A 25,091-nucleotide genomic window follows, 5' to 3' on the forward strand; every position below is an offset into this window, starting at 1 on the left:
AGCACAAACATCCCCCAGCTGGGGGCCTCCCTGCTGGCCAGCTGTGCAGGCTTTGGGTGGCGCGCCCCAGATGTGGGAGGCCCCAGGCTGGAGGCTGGACTTTCTCTCTAGTGACGTTGTGTGCTCTCCCAGCATCCAGAGGGCATGGGCCAGCCTCTGGCTCATCTCTGCTGTCAGGTCCGGTGAAGGACAGTCAACACTCCTGGCTGATCAAAGGCACTCCCACCCTCTAGCCCCAGGAGTGCTGGGAGCGAAGGGGAGTGGGGAGAGCCCAGATGCCATCCTGCCATGCTTTGAAGTCCCAGTGCATCCTGGGAAGGAATGGCTTTGGAGTGGGACCTCTGGAGCACAAACTAAACAGAAATTCCTGCCATGTGTTACGATGGAGGCAGGAGAGCTGAGTCCTAACACCTTTGGCCAGTGCCTTCACCTCTCAGGGCCGTGGCCTCCCCAACTGACCCAGTTGGGCTCCACAGAGCAAGGGCCAGGCCAGTTCTGCTATCCTGTGACTTTGATTTTCTCTTCCTTCTCCCTGAGCTCAGGTGGGCAGGGAGGCCCAGGGCAGGCTGGTGCTCAGGGGTAGATGGAGTCTGGCACCGAGGACAGGATAGATGGGATAGCTCGGAGTGGAGGCAATTTATTCATTAATTTATTCATTCATCCATCATTGAACATGTACCATGTGCCTTAGCCTGACAGCTTGGAAATAGGACACCCTAACGTGTTGCTCCACGACCCAAGAGACCTAGATTCTCAATTGGTCCAACCCCTCATTGTGCATCAAATCTGTTCGAGAGTGGGATGACGATGCCTGTTCTGAACTTTCAGCCGGCAGGGGCTGTATCCAGCAGGGGTTTTGGTTGAATCTGACTCCAGCTAATTTAAACTGAAAAGAATCTCCTAGAAGACTTTGAGATGGCTCAGAGTCTGCTGGAGAACCAACCTCGGAGAAAGGGCAGGCACCCAGCAAGACAGGGAAGAATGTCACAGGGCCAAGGGACAGTCAGGCTAGTTTACTACCTCTGGCACTGCTCTTCCTCCATCCCTTACAGTTGACACTGAAATTGGGAACCATTTCTTAAATGCCCCTGTTTCTTTACATGGGGAGAAAATGATTGGCTCTTAGGGAGCTAGGGGAGAGAACTTTTTGAGCTTCTGACCTTCTCCCCTCACAAACTCCCCTCTCTCCCTGCCATTTCTCCAGCTACTTTAGCCTGGACCGAAGCTGACTTTGTTTTGGACCCAAAACCCTGGACTCAACACCCCCAAGAACCCCCGGGCTTTCTGAACGTGCCATGTGGCCAAACTTCTTTTTCCTCCTCACGTGTGTTCTTTAGGGTCACATCTGGAGGGGCCAACCTAGCCATCTCCCTTACTAGTCCGGATCACCTTGTGCCTGGCCCCAGGCTAATTCAAAGCCCTGTGAACTTGAACATGATGTCACCTCAGGGTCAAAAATGAAAGTGGGGTGCCAAAACCCTTTGCCATCTGCTGAGGGAGGCACTTGCTGGAGGAGCAGGATGGCCCAAACCTGTGATTGCCCCCAGGAGAGTCAGTCAGAGGGAAGCCAGTTTGCTCAAAGCCCAGGGGACTGAGAGAGCCTGGTGCCAGCCTGCCAAGGAGCCGGGCTGTGCAGGAGACCAGGCCAAGCTGGATGTGGAAACCACATTGGGGACCTACTGGTGCTGAGCCCCTCTCATAGCTGTTCCGAGAGCCCTCCAATCAGAGGCAAAGGGCATCTCCTGTCCTTCCCATCGCCCGCTGAGATGGCAGTGCCCTACCAAGGTGGGGGACGTGGGGAAAAAAGAAAAGCTTTTCTTCAGGCTTCACGCCTTAGGACATTAGGGACATTATGTGGCTTGCTCAAGGTTATGTAGATGATAATGAGCAGACTTGGAATAACCAGTTCCTCAAGCAGGCAACAAAGTGCTCCAGCAAGGACCATGTCATACCAACTCCCCCAGATAGCTTTCAGGACCCCCTCCTCCCCTGGGCCTCTTGCCTCAGGCCTTAACTCACCCGCTTAGAACCACAGTGTGTCAGGACTTGAGGAGACCCGAGAAATTAGTTATCCAGTCCTCCCCAACACAGCCGTGTACACACACATGCACATACTCACGCACGCTCGGAGCACAGATGGGAAAGTGAGGCTTGGGGAGGGAAAGGAGGATGATGCCAAAGACTGGCAACAATTCGACAGGCTTAGAAGCCAGAGCTCTGGACTCCTCTGGTAGCCTTTGCTCTGTGTCCAGGCCTGGCTGCATCCCCGTCCTGCTCACCTTGTAACCAAGCCCCAGCAGCTGTGACTTCCTGCTCCCCTCTCCATCCCTTCCTAAGCTCTGCAGTCAGGGCCCGGCCTATAGCCAGAGAAGCCCCCAGCCCCCCACATGAGCACAGAGCACAGCAGGGTCAGCTGCTGCCCCCAAGCCGCCCCCAGGGGAAGAGCCACCCCGCTTCTGGCCCACGTCCTTCCCTTTCGACAGCATGTGTGAAGAAGCAATTGGTACCGGAAAGAATCCATGGAAAGAGGTAGGCCCGGGTGAGACAGCCCAGGCTGCTAATGGAAGAGGCAGCTCCTACCCCTTCCATCAAAGCCTTGGAATCCAGAACTGCAAAGGCCCCAGGGAGGAAGTAAAAGGAAGCCGAGTTGCTAAGTGGCCTGCTCCCAGCCCCCGCTGCAGATGCCTGGCTGGCTGGATAGAGGGGAGGCCAGCAGAGGAATGATAATAACCATCCCTCACATCTGGACAGCCTTTTCACACACCGCTAACTGGCTCTCCACTCCTCCTCTTGTCTCAGCCACACAAAAGGGTCATTATCCCCATTGGCCAGATGGAGGCTCAGAGAGGACAAGAAACCTGCGTAAGGTTGCCCAGCAAGTCAGCAGTGATGGTAGGTGCCATTCTGCATTCCAAGATTCCACATCCCGTGCACATGCCCTTCGCTTTCTGCCTTGCCTACAGGCCCAGGCCTAGGGCTTCTGAGCCCTGCCCTTGCCAGGGGGCAAAGGGCATGGGCGTCCAGGCTGGGAGGGACTGTGTGAGAACAACAGGGTCAGGGATGGGGAGGGTGCTGAGGGCCAACATGACAAAATGAGGAAGTCTACCCCTTTCCTGAGTTTCCCTCACTGCCCTCTCCTCTGAAGAACTTTCTTTAGCATTTCTTTTAGAACAGATCTGCTGGCCACACATTCTCTTAGTTTTCCTTCATCTGAGAATGTCTTTACTTCCACTTCACTCTTTTTTTTTTTATTTACTTATGGCTGTGTTGGGTCTTTGTTTCTGTGCGAGGGCTTTCTCTAGTTGCGGCAAGCGGGGGCCACTCTTCATCGCGGTGCGCGGGCCTCTCGCTATCGCGGCCTCTCTTGTTGCGGAGCACAGGCTCCAGACGCGCAGGCTCAGTAGTTGTGGCTCACGGGCCTAGTTGCTCTGCGGCACGTGGGATCTTCCCAGACCAGGGCTCGAACCCGTGTCCCCTGCATTGGCAGGCAGATTCTCAACCACTGCGCCACCGGGGAAGCCCCTCCACTTCACTCTTGAAGGATATTTTCACTGGAGATTGAATTTGGGGTTGACAGTTCTTTCCTTCTGGAATTTTAGAAATATGGTGGCACTTCCTTCTGGCCTCCATGGTTTTGGGTGAGAACTCCACCATCATCTATGCCCAGGTCTCTTCTGACTCCAAGGACCTGCTCAAAAGGTGGCGAGGTGAGGAGAAGAAAGAACTCTGGGGACTGGGAGTTGAACCACAGCTCCACCACTTCTGAGCTGAGGGGCAGTGGATGAGTCCCCCCACCACTGTGAAGCTTAGCTTTGCCCCTGTTGCCATGAGAACGTGCCAGGAGAACGGATGCCACACTAAGGGCCTCTCTTGTGGGCCTGACATTCTCCGTGTCTCTGAGAAGGATCAGACTCCCCAGGAGGGCGAGTTCCTGGTGAAGAGGAAAGAAAGAGACCCTACAGAGATGCCCTCTGGCCCTGCCTGCCCATGGGGGAGGTGGCCTGAGTTCTGCACCTTTTGCCTCCAACACTTGTACCTGCCCTGGCCCAGCCTGGCCTGCTGAGGCAGGGCGTTCTTAGGATGTTTCTGGCTTACCAACCCAGCTCCCAAATAGCGATCAACTAGGGAGAGCCCCTCATTCCCTCTCACTCAGGTCATTGCAAAGTCCCCCTTCAGTGGGGATGGGGCAACCTTCAGGACCACCCGATGTCTCTGCCTCCCCACACCCTACAATATACTCCAACTGCTGGGTCTCCCCACATGCTCCGATGCTCTTTCAGGCCTCCATTGTGTTTCCCCTGCCTGGCAAGTCCTTTCTCCCTTGTCCAATTGGCACGGCCTCACGGGAAGCAATACTAGCTCTTACTTCACCTCTCTATGCCTCAGTTTTCTCATCTGTATGTTGGGGATAATAATAAAACCTACCTCATAAAGTTGTTGTGAGGATTAAACAAGCTACTACTGCTTGTGAAAAACTTTGAACAATGTTTGGCCCATAGTAAGTACTCCATAAACATTAACTCATAATTATCAATGACACTATTATAGTATAGTGATTAAGTACACAGACCCTAGAACCAGACTGCCTGTGTTCAAATCCCAGCTCCAATGCTAGCTGTGTCACCGCAATCAAGTCACTAAACCTCAATGTGCTTCACTTTTCTCACCTTTAAAACGGGGGGGAGTCATAATAGGTTCCACTTCATAGGGTTGTCACAAGGATCAAATAAGACAACATACATGAGCACTTATCATAAAGCCTGGCACATAGTAAGCTCTCAAAAAATGTTTGCTATTATTTTGATGATAATCATCATCATTTCAGCTTTCTTTCTTTTCAGAGAGGGAGCAGGTACTCCTGGGGGAGGTTTCCACTGGAACTGATGCTAGGGAGGTCCACCCATGGACCCATGCAACCCTTGGGCCACGTCAGGCTCCTGGTTCTGGCTAGGAGACACTCTCATGAGATTTCCCACCTCTGCGACTTTGTGGACCTGTTCTCTATACCTAAATTGCCCTCTGCCTTGACCCAGCTCCAAGGCCCTGCCTTTGGGAAGCCTCCCCCAGTTCCTGCATGTCAACGGAGTGCCAGGGATCCTCCAGGGCACCCCTGACATGCCCTCTGAAGCTCCAGCAGCACGTTGCCCTGGGCCTGCCTCAGGTGGAGTTAGCTCTGCACTAGACCCCTAGGTTCGAGTCCTGGCTCTGCCCGTTAACTTGCTGCGCGACCCTGAGTCAGTCCTTTTTCATTTCTGGGCCTCCTTTTTCTACCGTAACATGAGAAGCATGGCCCAGATGGTCTCTAAGGCATCTCCCAGATGGGTAAGTCCTAATACGACTCCCCAAAGTCATCCCAGGGCTGAGCTAGCCCAGTGCCTGACATTGAATGTGGGATGAGTTGAATCAGATGGAACTGAAGTGGAGTGATTACAGAAACACAGACAAATGCCCCAACCTGGTGCCCACCCCCCTGCCCCCTGCCTACTCCGTGGCCTAGCCTTTAGCTATCCCTGGCTGCCTGGCTCCCTGACCTCTGTAACTTAGGGGTCGAGGGCAGAGCTTGGCTTCTGCCTGGAGGCAGGAGTGCTGGGGCTCCAGCAGGAATGTTCCGGGGTTTATTTTGGTGCTCTAAATTGGAAGGCTGGAGGCTCTAATTTAGCCCTCCCTGCCTGGAGCAGGAGCCCAGGCTGGGGTGGCCAGCCTCGCTGCCAAGCATGAGCCCCTCACCAGACCACAGGCCAACCTCAGAGCTGCCTGTGGCCAGCCCTGCATAGCAACACCCTAGACAACAACAAAGGCCCCCTAACCCTCCTCCTCTAGCGGCGACCGTGGCGGTGGCTGCCGTTGCTCTGGGGCTCGGCGGGTTGGGTCCCAGAACACGTGGGGTGGCTGACAGAACACTAGGAAGGCACAGACAGTCCCGGTGCCCACACTGGGCACCCCCCCTCAGAGAACCTTGGCAGGGTCGCATGAGCTGCCCCGCACACTGAGAAGTGTGGCCAATGGAAACTAAGGCCGAGGGCCTAGAGGGCCACTAGGCTTTGAGAGAAGGGCCAGCTGTTTTCCATCTTCACTGAGGGCCGAGGGAGAGGAAACAGGCAGGGAAAACAGCGAGGAGGACTGCGGGTTCAAAAGATTAGCCTTCCGTCCTAGGCAACCGTGGAGAGGTGATTAGACCTCCAGCCACCCCTGCAACCCACCCTCCACCCTGCCAGCAGAGGCATCTTGCCAGCAAAGACTTGATCAGATTCTTTCTTTAATTAAAACATTTCGATGGTTCCCTGCAGGAGAAAGTCCAGCCCTCCATTCAAGAGCTAAGGCCCTTCACACTGCGATCCCAGCCTACATTTCTACATTGCTCCCCACACCTCTCCCCACCCTACACCCCTACAACATGGCCACTCCAGCTGCTGGGCTTTCCCCAGATTCTCCCATGCTCTTTCAGGCCTCCATTTCCTTCCCTTTGCTGGAATGCTGGGAAATCCTTTCTCTCTTGTCCACTGGGCAAATTCTTCCTTATTATTGAAGCTCCAGCACAAATATTTCCTACTCTGGTACAAAGTTAACTGTTCCTTCTTTTGTGCTTCCACAGCATTACCATCAGACCTTTATTCATTCAGCCAGCCTTTACTGAGCATCTACTAGATGCCAAACACTCTTCTAGGCACCGGGGATACAACGATTAAAAACGATAAGTCACAGACCCTGCCCTCGTGGAGCTTACATGCAGAGGAGACAGACAGCAAATAAGTAATCAAATTCATAAGATAATTTCAGATAGTGAGATGTACAGGGTGTGCTGGTAAATGTTTAACAGCCAGCTCTGGAGCGGGAGAGTCCTGACCTGCAGTGTCTGCTGATTTCTGTGGTATAAATATTCCCATCGTGGCTGATTCCAAGTGACCAATGTGAAATCACTGAACACTGAGTTGGGAAGGGTCAGTGACAGGCGACTTCAGCACATTGGTGGTGCATGCCAAAAATAAAAGGAAACAAGGTAACAGAAGAGAGAGTAACTGGGGCACAGAGGTGGTAGAAGTTACTAGATTAGATTAGGTGAGGGGGTGAATACTGGAAGGACTCTCTGAAGAGGTGACATTTAGGGGGTGACCTGAATGACCAGGAGCCAGCCATGCAGAGATCTGGGGGAAGCTCTTGGCACATTAGATTTTTAAAAATACTTTTTCTATTGAGGTGTAATTTACATACAATCAAATGCACTGATCTTAAGTGTTACAGCTCCATGAATTTTTACATATGAATCAACCTAGGTAACTAACACCGAGATGGAGAGGTAGAACATTTCCAGCACACCAGAAGGCTCCGGCCTCCTCCCCATTAGTAATCCCCACTCCTGTCCCAAGAGTAACTACTATTTTGACTCCTATCTCCATGGATCAGTTCTGCCAGTTCTTGAAGTTCGTATAAATGGAATATGAACGTGGCATTCTATAGTATGTTCTTTTTTGCGTTTGACTTCTGTCACTCAACATAATGTCCAGGAGATTCATCCAGTAGACTGTTCTTTTTCATTGCTGTGCAGTGTTCCATCATGTGAATATGCCCTGGTACATTCAATTATAATGATCTGTGTCTCCTCAAGTCTGAGAGATGGTCACATAAAATGGCCAAAGCAGGCTGGGTGGGCTTTGGGGTCTGACTGATATGGGCTCAGCCACTCTGGAGCTGGGGGACTTGCAGTAAGAAAGTCTTTTCTAGATACATGAACCTCAGTGTTCATAGCAGCACTATTTACAATAGCCAATACATGGAAGCAACCTAAATATCCACCAACAGATGAATGGATAAACAAGATGTGGCATATATACATATATATATATATATATATATATATAATGGAATACTACTCAGCCATGAAAAAGAATGAAATAATACCATTTGCAGCAACATGGAGGGACCTAGAGATTATCATACTAAGTGAAATAAGTCAGACAGAGAGACAAATATCATATGCTATCAATTAAATGTGGAATCTGAAAAAAATGATACAAATGAACTTATTTACGTAACAGAAACAAACTCACAGACTTATAAAACAAACTTATGGTTACCAAAGGGGAAAGTGGGGGAATGAATAAATTAGGAGTTTGGGATTAACAGATACAAACTACTATATATAAAGTAGATAAACAACGAGAACTTACTGTATAGTATAGGGAATTATATTCAATATCGTGTAATAACCTATAATGGAAAATATTCTGAAAAAGAATATATATATATATTATATATGTATAACCGAATCACTTTCCTGTACACCAGAAACTAACACAACATTGTAAATCAACTATACTTCAATAAAAATAAAAGTTCTTTCTGCCTTTTTACCTGCTAAATGGAGAGGATAATGGCAACTCTTACGGGTGTGGCTAAGAGTTGAGGAGAGGATACATGGCAAGCTCTTAGTGGAGGCCCTGCTACGGGTGGGGTCTGCTCGAGGACTCTCTGGGTGCCTTCCCTTCCTTAGCCTGTGTGTGTGTGGGAGTGTGTGTGTGGGTGTAGAGGGTGAATGTGTGGCTGTGTTTTGTGCTCTGAAAAGGCTTCTGAGATTGCTTTGGGGATGGCTGGCATAAGGCACGGTTTTGAGGGGTCAGAGGTACCTCCACTGCATAGAGGGCCTGATATTTGAGGTGCCTCCCCACCAGGCAGGGCCAGGATGGATGGGGGGAAAGAAAGAGGCGAGGGACTCCTGACCGCCGCCAGTGCCCATGGACAGGCAAGAGCTCAGGGAATTCAGTGTGCAGTCTCGGCTCCTTCTCTCCACTATGCTTTGGGAGGCGGAGGCCGGGCAGGGATCATTTTCTCCACTTTACAGTTGCAGGAACCAAGGCTCCGAGAAGTAAGTTAACCAAGGTCACATAACCTGGCAAGTGTTGGAAGAGAGATTCAAACCTGGGTGTGTTTGACTCAAAGCCAGTGGGTTGAGGGCATCTCGTGAATGTCCAGGCCAGGGACCTTGAGGGTGCCGAGCCAGCGTCAGGAAGACAGACAAGCTGGGCAAGTAGGTTGGGGCTTTGGCCCGGGGGAGGGCCTTGGGCCTGGTGCCTCGCACAGCAGAGGGGGTTACCTGGGGAGCTCCTGCCAATACGTCCTGCATAACGGGGCTCACCTACACATCACAACCGTTCTTCTCCCTCTGCTTCCCAGAAGAGAGAGTAGGCTGGAGAGGAGGAGCGCCTAATGGGAAACATGTGTCCTCAACATTCCAGCTGCATCTTCCTGCCTGCTGCTCCCCTTGCTTCCCCACCAGCTCGTGCCCGTGTATGGCCTTGTCCTTGGTACTGCCACCTCGGACCCTCCTCCACCCCCAATTTGGCCTCCTAGGCCTCGAAGGCCAATCCTTCTGCATGACAGACCTTTTTCCTTCATTCACACTGTACCCCTCTCTTTCCCTGACCCTTGGGAGTCCCATTCGGGCAAGTGCAGGGACAGGCCCTTCCCTTTGCCTATTTCCCTATCTGTACAATGGGCTTGTCTCCGAGGGCCTTGTCAGTTCTGGGTTTCTCACTGGGCAGCAGTGGCCGAGCATCTCCAGGGACCCATTTCCCTGATGGAGAGAAGCAACACTCACTCCAGCTTGGGGTTGAGAGCAGAGCCCTGGAGAGAGAGAAGAGACTGATTGGATTCTGCTGAGGATGGAGGGCTTCTGGGCATAAGGGGGGCTGGGATCTGGTCACTCTGGGCCCCCTTCCCTATGACTCCTCACTCAACATTCGTTCAACAAAGTATTATGGAGCAGCCGCTCCGGCCCAGGTGACGGGCTTGGTGCTGGGGATACAGCAGTGGGCAAGGCGGTACGTGGTCCCTGCCCCGGAGAAATTGCAACAGGCCCCTGGGTCCTCAATTACAGCTTAAAATCCCATAGGTAGCATCACCTCTCATCCCTGAAGAAACTTGGGGCCCAATTGTCCAAGGCTATATGGATAGTTAAAACCTAAGAAGGGCTCAAATCCAGAGCCCCTGACCACCACCACCTCACCCCCCTTGCCCAAATTCTTCTCCCTCAAATCTTAGCCTCACTGGCTGATCTGGAAAGCACTTTAATCATGCCTAAGAGCCTGGAGATTTACAAAGGAAGCCTTGATTGGGTGCAACCCAGCCCACTGGAAAGGCGCCTCGGCGTGGAAATCCTCCCAGCTGGCCGCAGGCAGGACTCCCCGCTCCCCTCCTCCGATCCCCCACTGCACTGTGTTCGTCATTGCTGGCGCAGCAGGGATTGCAGACCACCTCCTCTCATCATTTATTTGGATATATCTGTCTCCTACACTGGACTGAGGGGTTCCTTGAAGGCAGAGCCTATGTCTTGTCTATCTCTGAATCTCTGGGGCCTGGACCAAGCAGACAGAGAAGCAATTCAGTGGGTGCCTGTGGCATGGAATCGACTATTTTGCTCACTAAGTATGGATTCTTCTAGGTACTATGCCCTTGACGCATAAGCTCTGGAGGCAGGGGGCTTGGGTTTGCACTGTGGTCCCATTACTCACTCACCACAACTTTGGGCCAATGACTTAACTTTGCCTTGCCTTGCTCGTTGGTAAAATGGGCATGCTTGTAGGACCGACTTCACGGGGTTGCTGGGATGCGCCCCAAATAGTATCTGGTGCATAGCAAGTGCTTAATATATGTTCACTACTGCAACCATTACTACTACCATTTAAAGTTAAGGATGTAGAAGGCCATTTCCTGTACAGGCTGCCAGAAATGGATATTCCTCATGTATGACCGGCTGAAGGCTGGACACTAGCCTAGCTCTTCCCAAACTTCCTCCTGCTTAGGAATCACCTGGGGATTTTATGAAAATGCATATTCCAACTCAGCAGGTCTGGGATGTGGTGCCAGAGACTGTATTTCTAACAAGCTCCCAGGTAGCACTGATGCTGCTGGTCCAGGGACCACACTTTGAGGAGCCCTCGCCAATATTAACTACCAGGGAGATCTACCATCTACTGAAAAGCCAGTGTCAGGCCCTGTGCTAAGTGCTCCATATGGATTATCTCACTGAATCCTTGCAACAGCCCTGATAGGTATGTATTGGCGTCCCTACTTTACAGATGAGAAAGCTGAGACTCAGAGAAATCAAGTGACTTTCCAAAGGTCCCATAGCTTGGAAGTGGCAGAGGCAGGATTTTAACTCAGGCCAGGCTGACTTCCAAGCCCCATTGTTTCCCATTCTGGCAAACAGCCTCCTTGTGGCCTGGCATTCCCTAGAGGATGTCTGTCCCACGGAGAGAGGACTGCAACACAGAACTCAAACCAACTGACAGCAAAAGCCACTCCCCAGGAACAGATCTTTAGAGTGTCCAAAGTATTTGCCTGGCCCCCATGAGCCTGATAAGCAGGCAGGGCAGGGCTTTGGATCCCAGTTAATGCTGGTAAGGACTGAGAGAGCTTTCAGAGTGGGTGTGAGGGCAGGTGGGAGGCTAGGGGATGGCCCACTGGCTACCCAGGCCTAGCTTCCCCTTGGTGGGGCCCCATGAGCCAGGAGCTGTTCCTCATCACTGAAGGCTCAGGACTCCATCAAGTTTACCAGACTGGGGGCAACTGACTGCCACTGGCCCAAAGCCCAAGATTCTGAGGTCTCAACCAGAGGATCTTTTTATGAGCTTGGGGTAAAACATCAAATCATCAAGGAGACACTGTGTTCTCCTTGGCTTTGTATCGTAAGGTAAGGCCACAGCTGAGGCAGAGGCAGCCTGATGCTTCTGGTAGCTCCATGGCTCAGGGCCACTCTGTCCCAGCCAAGCCTGGAGACACCCTCATACCTTCTGACTCCCTGATCACCCCTATTCTCATCCCCAGCCAGGCCCATGGAAACCTTTTGTTCACACGGGGCATAATAGAATGAATGCGTGCTACCTTCTTGGGTCTTTCCTAGGTCTCCTAACCTGGGACCATGGACCTGTAGCATGTCTGAGAGATGAGTTTCTAGGGTCTGAGAATGTGCTAGAATTATAGGCCAGACTGTGTGTGGATGTGTTTTCTGGGGTGGCTATCCATAGCTTTTACCATTCATCTCCTCGTGTAGCAAATATTGATTGAATGCATTCTCTGTGCAGGGCACTGAGTTAGGCACTAGAGATACAATGATGAGTGAGACAGATGCCTGCCTCCAGGGAGCTTCCAGTTCAGGGGGAGTCAATGAATGAGTAAGCAAACCAAAAATATCCCCACATGAGAACAGCTGGGGCCTGGACTCTGCCTAGTCCAGTGTCATTCACTCCATAAATTGGCACTGCTAACAGTTTTGAAGGGATACCTGAATGAAGCCCAGGGAGGGGGTGGGGGCAGGGCTTGTCCAAGGTCATACAGAGAATCAGTGGCAGAACATGAAACAGATGCCTGGGCTTCAGGGCTCTTGGTGTGGGGCACTGACCGCCACGTGCATGTAGCATTGAAGTGGGCACAGGGCCCATGGAGCTGCTTTGGGCCTGGGATCTCTGGGCTTGACACATTTGTTTTATGGCCAGTAAAGCCACTCCCGCCTCTATCCCCATTCTTAGTTCATCCATTTCCAAGGCCGACTGCCCATGGGGGAACCTCACCCCGCACCTCTCTCACCCCACAGGCAGCTGTTCTCCTTCTAGCCTGCTGGGTGGGCTCTGGACCTTCCTGGGGCCTCACTCCCTGAGAAAGTCCAGCTGGCAGGCCCAGCTGGGGGTTTGAGGGAGGATGGGGCCCATCTGGAGGGGCCTTGGACTGAGCCAGAGGGGCCAGCAGGGAGGGAGAGCCCCTTGGGAACAGAGCCTGGACTGGGAGAGCTCTCTCAGAAAGGCACAAAGAAGAAAAGGAAATGCCAGGGTATCTGGGTTGACACTCATGACAGTCTTCTGAGGCCTGAAAGAATATTGAGAGGGCCCCTTCACTCTCTCCAGGATGCATTTCATCTGTTTGAATCTGTGTGAATCTCTCCAGTTTTCAAAGGCTCTTGGCTGGCAATGGACCACTCACCTGCCCACCACTCCTTGGCACCATTCTCTTTCTTCTCTGGTGGCTACTGTGGCCTGGCCACTGGGCAATGTCTGAGGAGAGGGGAGGAGTGAACCCGTAGTTGAAGAAGTCCTCTCTCTGCTTGGAAGGCCTTCAGTCTCATGGGGGAAATAAAGCCTAAATGGTTTGCTCCAATACACCATGGTCAGTGCTTTGGGTCTTCTGAGGAGGGACAGAGTAAGTCTGTGGATGGCAGGGCTGGGAGAGTAGGGAAAGGACTCACAGAAGAGACATGCACAAGAGGGGAAAAGCTCTATGGGCAGAAGGCCCTCTCTGGCCTCCAAGGGCTGGTCTGAGCTGCTCAAATCCCCATGTGATGCTCAAGCCCCTTCTACCATGTTCCATCCAAATGCTTGACCCGTCTCTGCTTTCCTACTTCCTGAGGCGGGAAGCTCATTCACTTGCAAGAAAGAGATCATCTCAAAATAGCCCTCACCCTAAGAAAGTTCTTTCTTGAGTTGGGCTGAACTTCGTCTCCCTGTGGCTTCTGCCCAAGGGTCACAGCACTGCTGCCTGAGGCCACCTAGACTCTGTCTTCTCCCTCTGCTCTAAAATAGTCCCTCAGAGGTCTGAAGCATCACCATCACCAAAACCCCTGAGTCTTCTCCAAGCCAAACAGCTCCTTCCACACTTCCTCCTGAGGCCAGAGTTCCAGCTTCCTCTCCAGTCTGCTTTTCCCTCCCTGCCCACGCTCCAGTATGCCTGTGGCACCCTTAATATGTGGGCCCAGAGCTGACAGCATATTCCAGGGCAGTCTGTCACCTCCTTTTTCTAGAAACTTCTATGCTCCCTATGGATGCAGCCTAAGGCTCCTTGGACTTATTTAGGAGCAGACCTCCTTACTCTGCTTCCAGCCCTCTCGCCTGTTCCCTCTGGCCAGCCTGCATCTGAGGACTGGGTTTCAGGATCCAAGAGTAAAAGATCTGACATTTCTCCCTGTCGTATCTACTTTGTACGCTTCAGCCCCTCCTTCCTGTCTATCAGGACAAGACTCCGAAGGTTGATGAAATTAGCTCTCCCACCTATAGTTGGACCCATGCTCCAAACCTGATCAATGAGCAGCTATGTCTGCAGATGTGCCACCAGGCACTTGTCTCTGTAAATTCATCCTGAAAGGCCTTGTCAGATGCCTGGAGGTGAGAAGTCAGCACCCCTCACACTGTCCTGTGATCCCAGGAGCCTGAAGGAGTAAGTACGTCCAGGAGTTGATGGTGGACCCATGGGCAGAAGAGGCAGGATGCCAACCACTCTGCCTGGCCAGCCATCGGCCAGCCAACTTTTCCAGAGGCTTGTTTCAGGCTCTGAGTGTGATGGGGGTGCTGCAGAGAACACTCGGAGACACCAGACACTGTCTCTACCCTCTGGGAGCTTCCAGTCTCACAAGGAGAGAGGCCAGGTGGGCTCCTAATGTGAGGGAGTAGGCTGAATAATGTTCCCCAAAGATATCAGGTCCTAATCACTGGAACTTGTAAGTGTTCCCTTATTTGGAAAAAGGGTCTTTGCAGATGTCGTTAAGGATTTTGAGATAAGGAGATTATCCTGAATCATCTGGGTGGACCCTAAATGCAATTACACTCTAAGAAGGAGGTATCCATATAAGTGGAGGAAGATTTGACACAGACAGAAAAAGAGGAGAAGGTCATTTGACCATGGAGGCAGAGATAAGAGTAATGCGGACACAAGCCAAGGAATGCTGAGGGCCAAGAAACTAATATAGTCAACGAGAGAGACGAGCAGGCAAGTGAGGGGGCCCAGACCAAGACCAGAGAAAGCTGGGAAACTGGTGGCTGCAAATCTCAGGCAAGGGTTCATGGAAGAGGTAGGCCTGGAGCTGGGGCCGCAAGAGCAGTGGTAGGAGGAGATGGGCAGAGTGGGGAGACGGGGCTCTCTGGGCTGTGGAAATGGAACAGATCAGGCCTGCTAAGACCAGAGACACTGCAGCTGCAGGAGAGAAAGGGGTTGGTGTGTGTGTGTGAAAAGGCCACATCCTGCCAAGTTGCCACTTTACCTTCCTCCAGGGGGAGACGGGCAGTGCCCTCATCGCCAGGCGGGTGGCCCCGTGCCAGGCTGGCAGAAGCCTAAACATGGGGTTTCAGGCCCAGCACCACCACAGACCAGTGCCTGCTGTCTCCCTGAGTCTCAGTCTCACGGTCGATAAGATGGGAAAGCTAATATTGGCAACACTTCCAAGGACATTTTCTCCTTTTCCAGTTTCCCTTTGTTGCCTGAAGTCTTCTCTTCTACGAGATATTAACAGGCAAGAATAGGCTGCTTCTCTTTACACGAAAGGATCCAAGGGGGGACAGAAATGCTAAGACCCACCTCCCCCCTTTGGGATGTGGTGAGGTTTGGGCACTATAGTCGGCCGCTCTGATTCCATGCTCCACAAAGGCCAGTGCCCTGTGGGCTTTCTTCCAAGAACCCCCACAGCCAGAGCAGGTGCCCTCCCTCTCCAGAGGGCCCGTTTTCCCTCTGAAGGTCCTTTCTCCTGACCACAGCCAGCCCAGCTCCCAGGCACCCACGGGAAGGCGCGGAGGAGAGCCGAGTGTGGCTATTTATAACAGGGGATGTGATAAACACTTCGGAGAGATATTTCCCAATAGACCAAATTCAACGGAGATTACATAAGCAATTAGATCTTCTGAGCTCCCTGCTATTTTCTTGCACTGAGGCTGCCCAAAACGTGTGTGAACAAGTCTTTCTTTATAATCAGGCATTTATACTTTACAAGGACGTAAATTGAAATGTTTCAGGTGGGCAAGCCAACCCCAGCCCCCCCCCCGCATCCCACCATCCCCCTCCAGCTGCCCTGGGTGGTGGTGGAGGGGTCCTCAGGGCCTCTCCTTCTCTGCAGCCAGGTGATCCCGGGCGAGCTCCGGCATGTCTCTGGCTCTCTCTGCACTTCAGTTTTCCCTTCTGTACAATGGGAACAACAATGCCTGGCCCCCCAGGCTGGCTTGAGAATCCTGTGAGAAACTGTCTGAAAGCTCTCAGCCTGGCCTGCGGTGGGTACTCAAGCCACTTTGGATCCCAGGATCCCTTTCTCCTCTCTGGCCCACAACAGGGAGGGAGTTTGGCTCCTGGTTCATCTGGCCTCCCCTCCTTCATCCCACCTCCCTCTCACACCACGCTTCCCCCAAGTGCTAATGCTTTCTTTCTAATTTATTAGGCTGTTAATGGGCCTGAACAGTGGTAATTGTCTCTTGCCGAGGGTGAAAGCTATCTGCTCTCCACCAAGGCTCATGCCTCTCCCTTCCTCCTGGTCCAAGTGCCAAGACCTGCTGATCCCCAGTGCTGGCCCTTCCCACCACAGCAGAATCTTTTGTCTGTAAAAATGCCCAGAACCGACTCCCCCAAAGCCTTAGAGCTGGCAGCCCCTGGATCCCGGCCCTCACTACTCTGGCTGTCATAACCTGGCACACATGGCCCCAGCAGGCATGCCTGCCCACTTTGTCCAGGGGGACTGGGCAGAACGAATGGCTGGTGGAGCCGGAGGTAGCTGGGGAGGGGAGGGGAGGCCCAGCCCCAATTGTCCCCCCACCAACTCCAGCCGCTCTCTCTACACACCCAAAGCTCCTGCCACCCCCAGCCACTCACCCTGCTCTTCCCATCTCCAGGCTTCTACCCATGCTGTTTCCTCCCACTCTGCTCCATCTCCAGGTAAAAGATCCCCACTCATCATTCAAGGTCCAGTCCAAGTACTTCCCACTCTGTGAAGGAAACCCTCGCCAAGGCCTGCATTCCCAGGGACTCATGTGCCACCCGCTCCTGGTGTGAGAGTAAGCTGGGGTCTGGGATCTCTCTGGTCCCCTGTGGCCAGCCTGGAGCCTAGCCCAGAGGACATGCCCTGGGGCTTTTTGCCCAGTGTAATGGAATCGAACAGTAGCAGCAGGGTGGTCAGTACAGAGGACAGTGAGGCAGGTGGCATCTGCTCCCCAAGACCAAGCAGAGACTGACCAGGGAAGGGGGGCACCTTCCAGTAGAGGAAACAGGCAGCAGGGAGCAGGGAGTCAGACGCCATCAGAGGACGCTTGAAGAAGAGACAGCTAATGGGCAACTCTAAGGGTATTCAGCAAGCACTTAAAGAGGCTTATCAGGGGCTCCAGGAATACTTCTGCTATGTATGTGGCATGGGATCTGTTCTAATGTGGGGGATAGAAAACAGGCCCTGGAATCAGGAAACCACTGCACAACCAGCTGTGTGATCTTGGCTGAGTCACCTGTCCTCTCCAAGCCTCAGTTTCTTCATCTGTACAATGGGTATAGGAATCCTTTACCTCACAGGGCTGTTGCAAGAAGTAAATGATATGAGGACTAGGTGAGAGCTCCTGTGTACAAGTGCTTGGCATTCCTTAGGCATCCCAATAAACTACCGTTTCCTTCTCCTACCTGTACCCCTGGGAATTCATAGTCTGTCTGGGGGCCTTATCCAGCAGAACTCCTGCAGTAGTAAGTGTTGAGGGTCTCAGAGTTGAGTAATGTGTTCTTAAAGGGACATGTTATGCGAAGGACAGAGCACAAAGGAGCAAGGTTAAATGATGCAGCACAGCTGTCGTTTAGACATTAGGAAGAATTCCCAGATGATGAGGACTTAGAACGAAGAAAGCTTTAGAGAAGAAGCATTCTCTAAAAACTTGACATCTGAGCCAAGACCTGGATGGCATGAAGGAATCAACCATGAGAAGAACTGGGGGAAAAGTGTTCCAGACAGAGGGAACAGAAAGTGCAAAGGCCCTGAGGCAGGAATCAGCTTTGTGGGGTCAAGGCACAGAAGAGGTGGGTGCAATTGGAACAAAGTAAGAAGAAAGTGATCCCAGATGGAGCCAGAGGAGTCCGTAGGGCCCAGACTATGAAGAGCCTTATAGGCCATGGGTAAGGACTTCACCTTTTACTCTGAGTGACATGGAAGGCCCGGGGAGGGTTCTGAGCAGAGAAGCGACATGACTGACTTAGGACTATAACAGATCACTCGGCTTTTGTGTGAATAACAGTTGGCAGGGGACAAAAATAGAAGCAGGGAAACCATGAGGAGGCTTCTGCAGTGATCCAAGCAAGAGGTGATAGTGGCCTAGAGGCGGGTGGTGGCAGTGGAGGTATGGAGAAGTGGTCAGATCTGGGATTTATTTAGAGATGAAGATGGCAGGACTTGCTAATGAATTGGAATAAGAAAGATCACTTATTTGGCATCTATTATTAGCGCAGCCAGCACCTCAATGAATCCTCTTGACTGCCCTGTCAGGTCAAGCTGATTTACCTCCATTAGACTGAGGAGGAAACCTTAGGCTCAGAGAGGCAAGTGGCTTGCCCAAAGTCACACAGCAAGGAAGTGGCAGACTAGAAGTAGGAGCCGGGTCTGTGTGATTCTAAAATTGATGTGCTTTCCCTGACACCATGACTCAGGCCTGTGCTAGGCCAGGCCACTTTCCCAGATATCAGTTGTCTAGAGAGGAGTCTCTTGCCACTGCTATGTTCTAAACCTGGCCTTGAGCTCTGCTCTGCCCGCCTCATCCCCCCTGCCCCACCTCACTCCTGAGACCAGAAACTTCTGCAGCTGAAGGGGGAGCAGCCTTAGTGGGTTCGTCTGTAAAATGCAAGAGCAGCCCATTGCATCTATGGTGACATGATGACTAAATGAGACATGAGATGAGGTGGCCAAAGCCCCCTGCCCAGAGCCTGGCATGCTGCCTTCCCTCCTCCCTCTTGGCCATGGGGGCCACCTGCAGCCCAGATGCCCAGCAGGCTGCCCTGGCTGCCCTGGTGTTCTCCCCCCAGCCTCCACACAGAAGCCAGCACCTCTAGGCAGGGCCCTGCCAGGCTCTCTCTCTCATTCTTACTGTCCATTCCTTGGGGCCCAGGCAGATGGGATGAGTCCTATCATGCCAAAAGGATGCAGAATAAAGAAGAAAAGTTCATTTCCTCTGTCATGATGCTTTTTATATCCACCAAAAACAAACATAACTGACACCCACTCTGTGGGGGGCCATGCAAGCGCCTCTGGGGAGACAGAGAGGCAGCAAAACATCCACCCCTGTCTCCCCATCCGCATCCCAAGCCTCCAAGTCTCCTCCCACAAAGGCTTAGGAACGCTCCACACTGAAAGGAAGCATTGGCTGGCTCTGTCATACTGCTCTTACAGTACACTTGGGGAAACTCAGGCTCAGAGAGAAGGGACTTGGCCAAGAGCACGTAGCAGAAATGAAGACCAAGTCTTCAATCCCAGAAGTATGCTTTTGCCTGCAGAGCATGACTATGCCCCAGGCCCGCACACGCCTGGCATATGCGCAAGTGTGCCCCCACTAGCCGCCACTATTCTATGCAAGGGCCCAGGCAAGGGGCCATGGGGGTTTCTATGTTCAGAATCTCTCATAAGCCCTTGTCCCCAGGACATGAGGCTCCATCCTGGGTCACCCCAAAGGAGAAGATCGTTCTCTGAGCTGGGTGGGCCCACAACCGACCTCTTTCATCAGCCACCCACCTCCCTCCCTGGGGACTGATGCCTCCCCAGGTTACCCGGCATACCCATTCTGCACTCTCCTGGCAGCCCCATGGTTGACCCCAACCCAGGCCCCCTCCCAATGCAGCCAGGAAAAGCAGGAGGGCACACAGAGGCCATGAGGAAACTCGTGCTGAGCCAACCTTAGGGACCTCACATTGGCGAGCAAGAAAGGGGCCATGGCCTCTGGGGGCAAGGGAGTCAGTGCGGGATTATGGGCTCCTCGCTCAGAAATGATTGGTCGTGACAAGCTCACTGCAGGAACAAAGCCATGTGAAATTGACCTCATCACCAGTGATCAGATCAGATTGTTTAGTGTGAGGGGAATGTGAGGGGGATGTTCAGCTGGGCGGTGACCTAGTTAGGGCCTTAAAGAGGCAGAGCAGCTGCCCCACTCTGGGGAGGAGGAGGCAAGAGGCCTCCCGGGGGGAGGCCCCTGCTGAGCTGCAGGTGGAGGAAGGCCTGTTCCCAGGCAGGCTCCGGCCAGGCCACAGCAGGCTCCTCGAGCCCTCCAGCATCCCCAGAGGCCGTTTTAGAGGAGTAGGGCCTAGGCTTAGGGGACTGACAGACAGTGATAGAGGGGGCCAAGGCGGGATCCAAGGGCAGAGTTTCCATACCTGTCCAAGGAGAACAACAAGATAGATCAGAAACTGGGGAAACCCTGAGGCAGACCTTAGGGAACAGGAGTGGTATTTATTTAATGATTTATTTCCTTGTTTGTTTGTTTACTATGTCTCAGGCACTATTCTAAATACATATATTACCTCAAGTAACCCTCAAAACAACCCTATGAGGTGGATGCTATTATGATGCCCATTCTACAGATGAGCAAATTGAGAGTCAGAGGCGACGTCACTTGCCCAAGTTTACAAAACTGTTACGTGGCCACCTGGTCATGGAGTCTGCACTTTTTCACAGCTACATTCTACAGCTTCTCGTCTGATGACAGGGTCGGCCAAATGTGGCAGGCCAAATAAAGACGCAACTAGGAAGAGGTGGCCTGTGCTGCTGAGGCCTTTCTTTCCCATCAGGCCCAGGGGGCCCAGGGGCTGGGGCAGGGAAGAGGAGGCCTGTCAGGAACTTCAGGAACAGGTGCCTGCTTTCTCCTTGGATCCTGTTTCCTGACACTTGCCTGAGGAACGGAGGGGGAGGGGGAGGGAAGGGACATGTGGCCAGCCAGGCAGAGCAGGCCCCTTTCTGCCAAGCACCGCCTTAGGGAATATGACTCCTGCTGCCTGAGGGGTACAGGGGAGATGCCAGAATGGGGGGCAGGGCTTCTGGTGGGGCACATGGTGTTAACCCTTTCATTGGCGATATGTGTGCAAAAAGCAGCATAGGGCCTGGCACAGAGGAGGAAGGCACCCACGAATGTGCAGCAAATAGCAAAACCCACTAAGGGTAGGCCAGGGCAGCAGCTGCAGCGTGAAGGATCCTGGTCGGTTGCTGGGAAGTTCCAGGGAGGCCAGTAATCGCCTCTTGAGGGCTTGAGGCATAGAAGAGACTCCTGTCACCCCAAAGGGTTTAGAAGCACCTGAGGCCAGTACCTGAGTAGAATCTTGTACGGGGGGCTCCAGGGATGCCAGCTCTGTTGGAAGCGGAGGGGTAGGTGTGGAACTGGTCTGCCGGTCCAGGCCCCTGCCTAGTTTCATGCAGGCTGAGGCGTCTAGGCTGGCAGGACCTCACAACCTCAGTCTATTCTCCTGGGGGTATGTAGCTTAAAGGAACTCCTGCTGTTCCCTGGTGCCTGGGATGAGGGGGCTGACTGAATGCTCTGTGCCTCCCTTTCTTTAGGGCAACCAGCCTTGAGTGTGCCCCGGGGGCAGGCCTCTCAGCTCTCTGGCTCCCTTCCACCCAGTTCTGTGGGCACCTGGGATCTCTCGTCAAGCCCTTTGGGTCTCGGGCAGGGATGGGCTGGCCTATCTACTGCCCCGCCTGCTTTCCAGCTCCTATCTGTCTTCCCTATTTCCTCAGGCTGGGCCAGTTTCCATTTCACCCCACCTTATCTCACACTGAATTTCTCAGATGTGGCCTGGTGGGGCTTCATCTGAGACCAGTGGCCCCTCCTTGGGATATTCCTGATACTCCTACCAACTCCCTCCCCAGTAGTTGCAACTACTCTAGGCTGCAAGGCTTCTCATTCTTTTCTGAGAACCCACCCTGAGAGGATTCAGGCCCCCAAGGACCTTACTTCTTTGGGGAGACTTCTGAAGGACTGTCAAAAGGCAGAGGGAGTCGGAGGACCACAGTTAGGATCGGTGGATGGCAGCCATAAGGTTAGAGGTTTCAGTTCACTTCAGAGAAGGCCCTAGTGAGACCCCCGTCCCCAGAGGTGTGTAAGCAGAGGCTGGATGGACAACCATGAGAGATGCTATTGCAGACCAGTGAAAGAAGGGTGGGGCTATTCTATTCCTGGGTCTCTCTCTGTGTTTATTTTTTCGTTGTTGTGATCACTACAGACCCACAGGGGTGTTTGACCTCTGGTCAACTCTCCTCACCACAATATCCGTGCAAGTTCTCAAAGTTCAAGACAGAAACAACAAGGCTAAGAGCAAATCCAAGACATGACCAGAGGGGGAAAGAGAGGAGAAGAGAGTCAAGGAGAAAAGAAAAATAAGAGAGAGAGACAGAGAGAGACAGAGTGGGGAGGATAAGGAAAGTGAGAGAGAGAGGAGAGACAGAGACAGGTGAAAAGGGGAGATAGAAATATATATATATATATATATATACACATATATATATATATATATATATATACACCAAGCCAGAGGCAGGGAGAAAGTTGAGACAGAGAACTGCTCCTGGATTCATGCTCCTTTGTCTCTCCCAGCAGCTCCGGGGTTTCTGAAGAGCCTTATTCCCCAGCTAACCCTGTAACCCTACCCATGCCTTCAAAGGCAAGGGAGTGGCCCCCAGGGGCAGCTGTGCCTGCTGCATGGGTCAGGGCCTTGGAACACGCCTGAGGCCAGAGGGCCCCTAGGTGAGACCTGGCCCAGGCCACCAGGCATCTCCCTGCTGCACCTTTGGGCAGAGAGAGGCTTCCGCTGGGGCCCCAGTGGCTCCAGGACCTGGGCAGCCAGGAAAAGACCCTGACGGAGGTGGTCTCTGCCTTCACAGGTCTGCCACCCGGCAGAGGAAGCAGACCGGGGTTCTGGTGGCCCCGGAGAACAGAGCTGGGCCCCCAGGGTGGGAGCCACCTCTGGCAGCATTCGGCTCAATTCTGGGAAGAACTTCAGAGCTGGCAGAGGCCCTTCACAGGGGCCCGGGTGTGCAGAGGTGTGCACAGAGGCTAGTTGGTTGCCCATGGTGGTGGTGGTGGGAGCCTTGTGGGGGAGTGAGACCAGAGAAGTTCAAAGCCAGAGAGAGAGTGACTGATTCTGTGATTCCCATGTCCTCAGCAGGCAACACATCTTTCCAGCCCAAAGGGGAGGATCCTGCTGTGTTACTTTAAATAGCTCAACTTTCTGATAAGACTTTTATTCACATTTTTACATAGGAATATTTTCCATGGTTCTATCTTAAGAATTTGTATGTAGCTACATAGTAATGTCTATAGCCATGTAACTATACATCTATAATATCTATGTATTTATGAATTTCTACATCTATCTGTGTATCTCTATACCTCTGCATCTCCATATCTCTATATCTAAGTAACTGTGTATCTATGCATTGATCTATCTCTTTGTTATGTATCTACATAGCTCTGTATCCGTCTATGTCTCTCTCTCTTTATAAGAATGGCTGATGGAGATCCCGGAGAGTTTAGGACCCCTGCTTCCTGAGCTGCCCCTCTCCATGGCCACTGCCTGACCTCCCATCCCCTTTCCCACCAGACGGTGGCCATCCTGGGCCTGGGCCAAGGGGCTACAATGAGGAAATTGGCCAAAGTATGGAAAGCCATCCTCTGAAGCCAGTAGCAGCTGCTTTGCTTGCATCTGTTGAGGGTGAGGAAGATGGGAGAGCAGGAATAGAGTCGTGGGGAAGTGGGGGGGGCGTGGTGTGGGAGCACGGGGAATGTGAGAGTGGCTGCGCAGTCGTGAGTTTTAATTCTGGGAGGCAGAACATCACATGAGTAGCCTGCACTGGCATTCTCTTGCTGTGTGATCTAGGACGATGTCCTGCCCCTCTCAGGCCTTCAGTGTGCCCATCTACACCATGAGCCTCTTGAAGGGTCCTTCCAGAGCTGACACCCTTAACAGGGCAGTAGTCCCCACACTTTTAAATCATGGATTCCCATCACTAGAGCATTTTGAACACAGCAACACAATATATCCACAGGGGTTTATTTATACATAACGTAGTGGTTAAGAACACAGACTCTGGGGCCAGCCTGTGAATATGCATCCTGGCTCTTCCACTGGGTATGTGGCTTGAGGTCTCTTGGCCTTAGTGGTCCCTGTAGAAAGAGGAGATAAGAGTTCTACTCACTGCCATCAAGTGGTTGTGAGGGTCTGGGACATAGTACATAGATGCAGAGTATATAGATGTTGTTCTTACTATACATGTATTACTTTGCTAATTGATGATGTAGGCTACAAATTGCATGTCCAACATCAAAACTGTTAAAGGACAAGGTAAAAAGAAATAAAATGCTCTATATATTGCAATATTTTCTTCTCACTCCCCAATGGGTTGCTTAGGACACTTGGTATTGTCACTGTTCTAGAGTTTGCTTGTGATTCCTTCTCTGGTTTTCTACTAGGGAAGCGTAAGTTTGAGGCTAGGCCCCCTAAGCTGACAAGCATGCCAACCTGGACCTGGGCCTGCCTCTCACCACGCAACCACTCCTAGATACACTGCACCTTTCCAGGACTCCTCTCCCATGGAGGGGCTAAAGGCCCAGAAGAGCCAGGTTTCCCCAGACCCTGAGGACCAGCAAGGTCTGGGGGCCTCACACGTGGCCCACAGGCTCTGCTGCCCACACGCCAGGGCGTCCCCCCTCCCCGTTCTCCTCAGCCCAGAGCCTGGGGTCGAGGTGTAACGTCTTCCTCTCTCACCCACCACAGCCAACGTCTCCACCACAGAGCAAGCAAGCCAAGTCCAGGGCTCATAGCCAGCACAGAATCGCTATTTCTTGGATGGGTAATAATGAGAGCTCGCCACTACTGAGCACACATGCACCTTCTTAAGTACTTTACCTGCATCGTCTCTTTGAATCTTCCCAGAGATCCTATGAAGCAAATGCTCTTCTTCCGATTTAACAGATGCGAACATCACCAATCACTGAGAGAGCAGGGAAACCGACTGCCAGCAGCCGGGCTGGAGAGCAGCCTCTTCACCTTGTGACAGTGAATGAACAAGTGAGGGAATGCTTTCCCTGTCCCCCTTCACGCTTTCCCAAGGCACCTGCTGTCCCCTTCCTGAATTCTGGGTTTGCTCTGACCCCCAGCCCCCGGCTTCCCCACCCTCTGTCTCTGGGTGTTCAGCTCAGTGAGTCTGCACCCAGGCCCGGGGCTCCTGTACCCCCATCCCCGCTCCGCAGGACCCCCTCCTGGGAGCCCCGCCCCCGTGGGCCGCCGACCCGCAGGTAATCCCCTCCCCCTTTCCTGCCCCCGCAGCTCCAGCCCCTTCCAATTAGCCCAGTCTCGGA

This window comes from Eubalaena glacialis, chromosome X (genome assembly GCF_028564815.1).
Source record: "Eubalaena glacialis isolate mEubGla1 chromosome X, mEubGla1.1.hap2.+ XY, whole genome shotgun sequence".
Lineage (NCBI taxonomy): Eukaryota > Metazoa > Chordata > Mammalia > Artiodactyla > Balaenidae > Eubalaena > Eubalaena glacialis.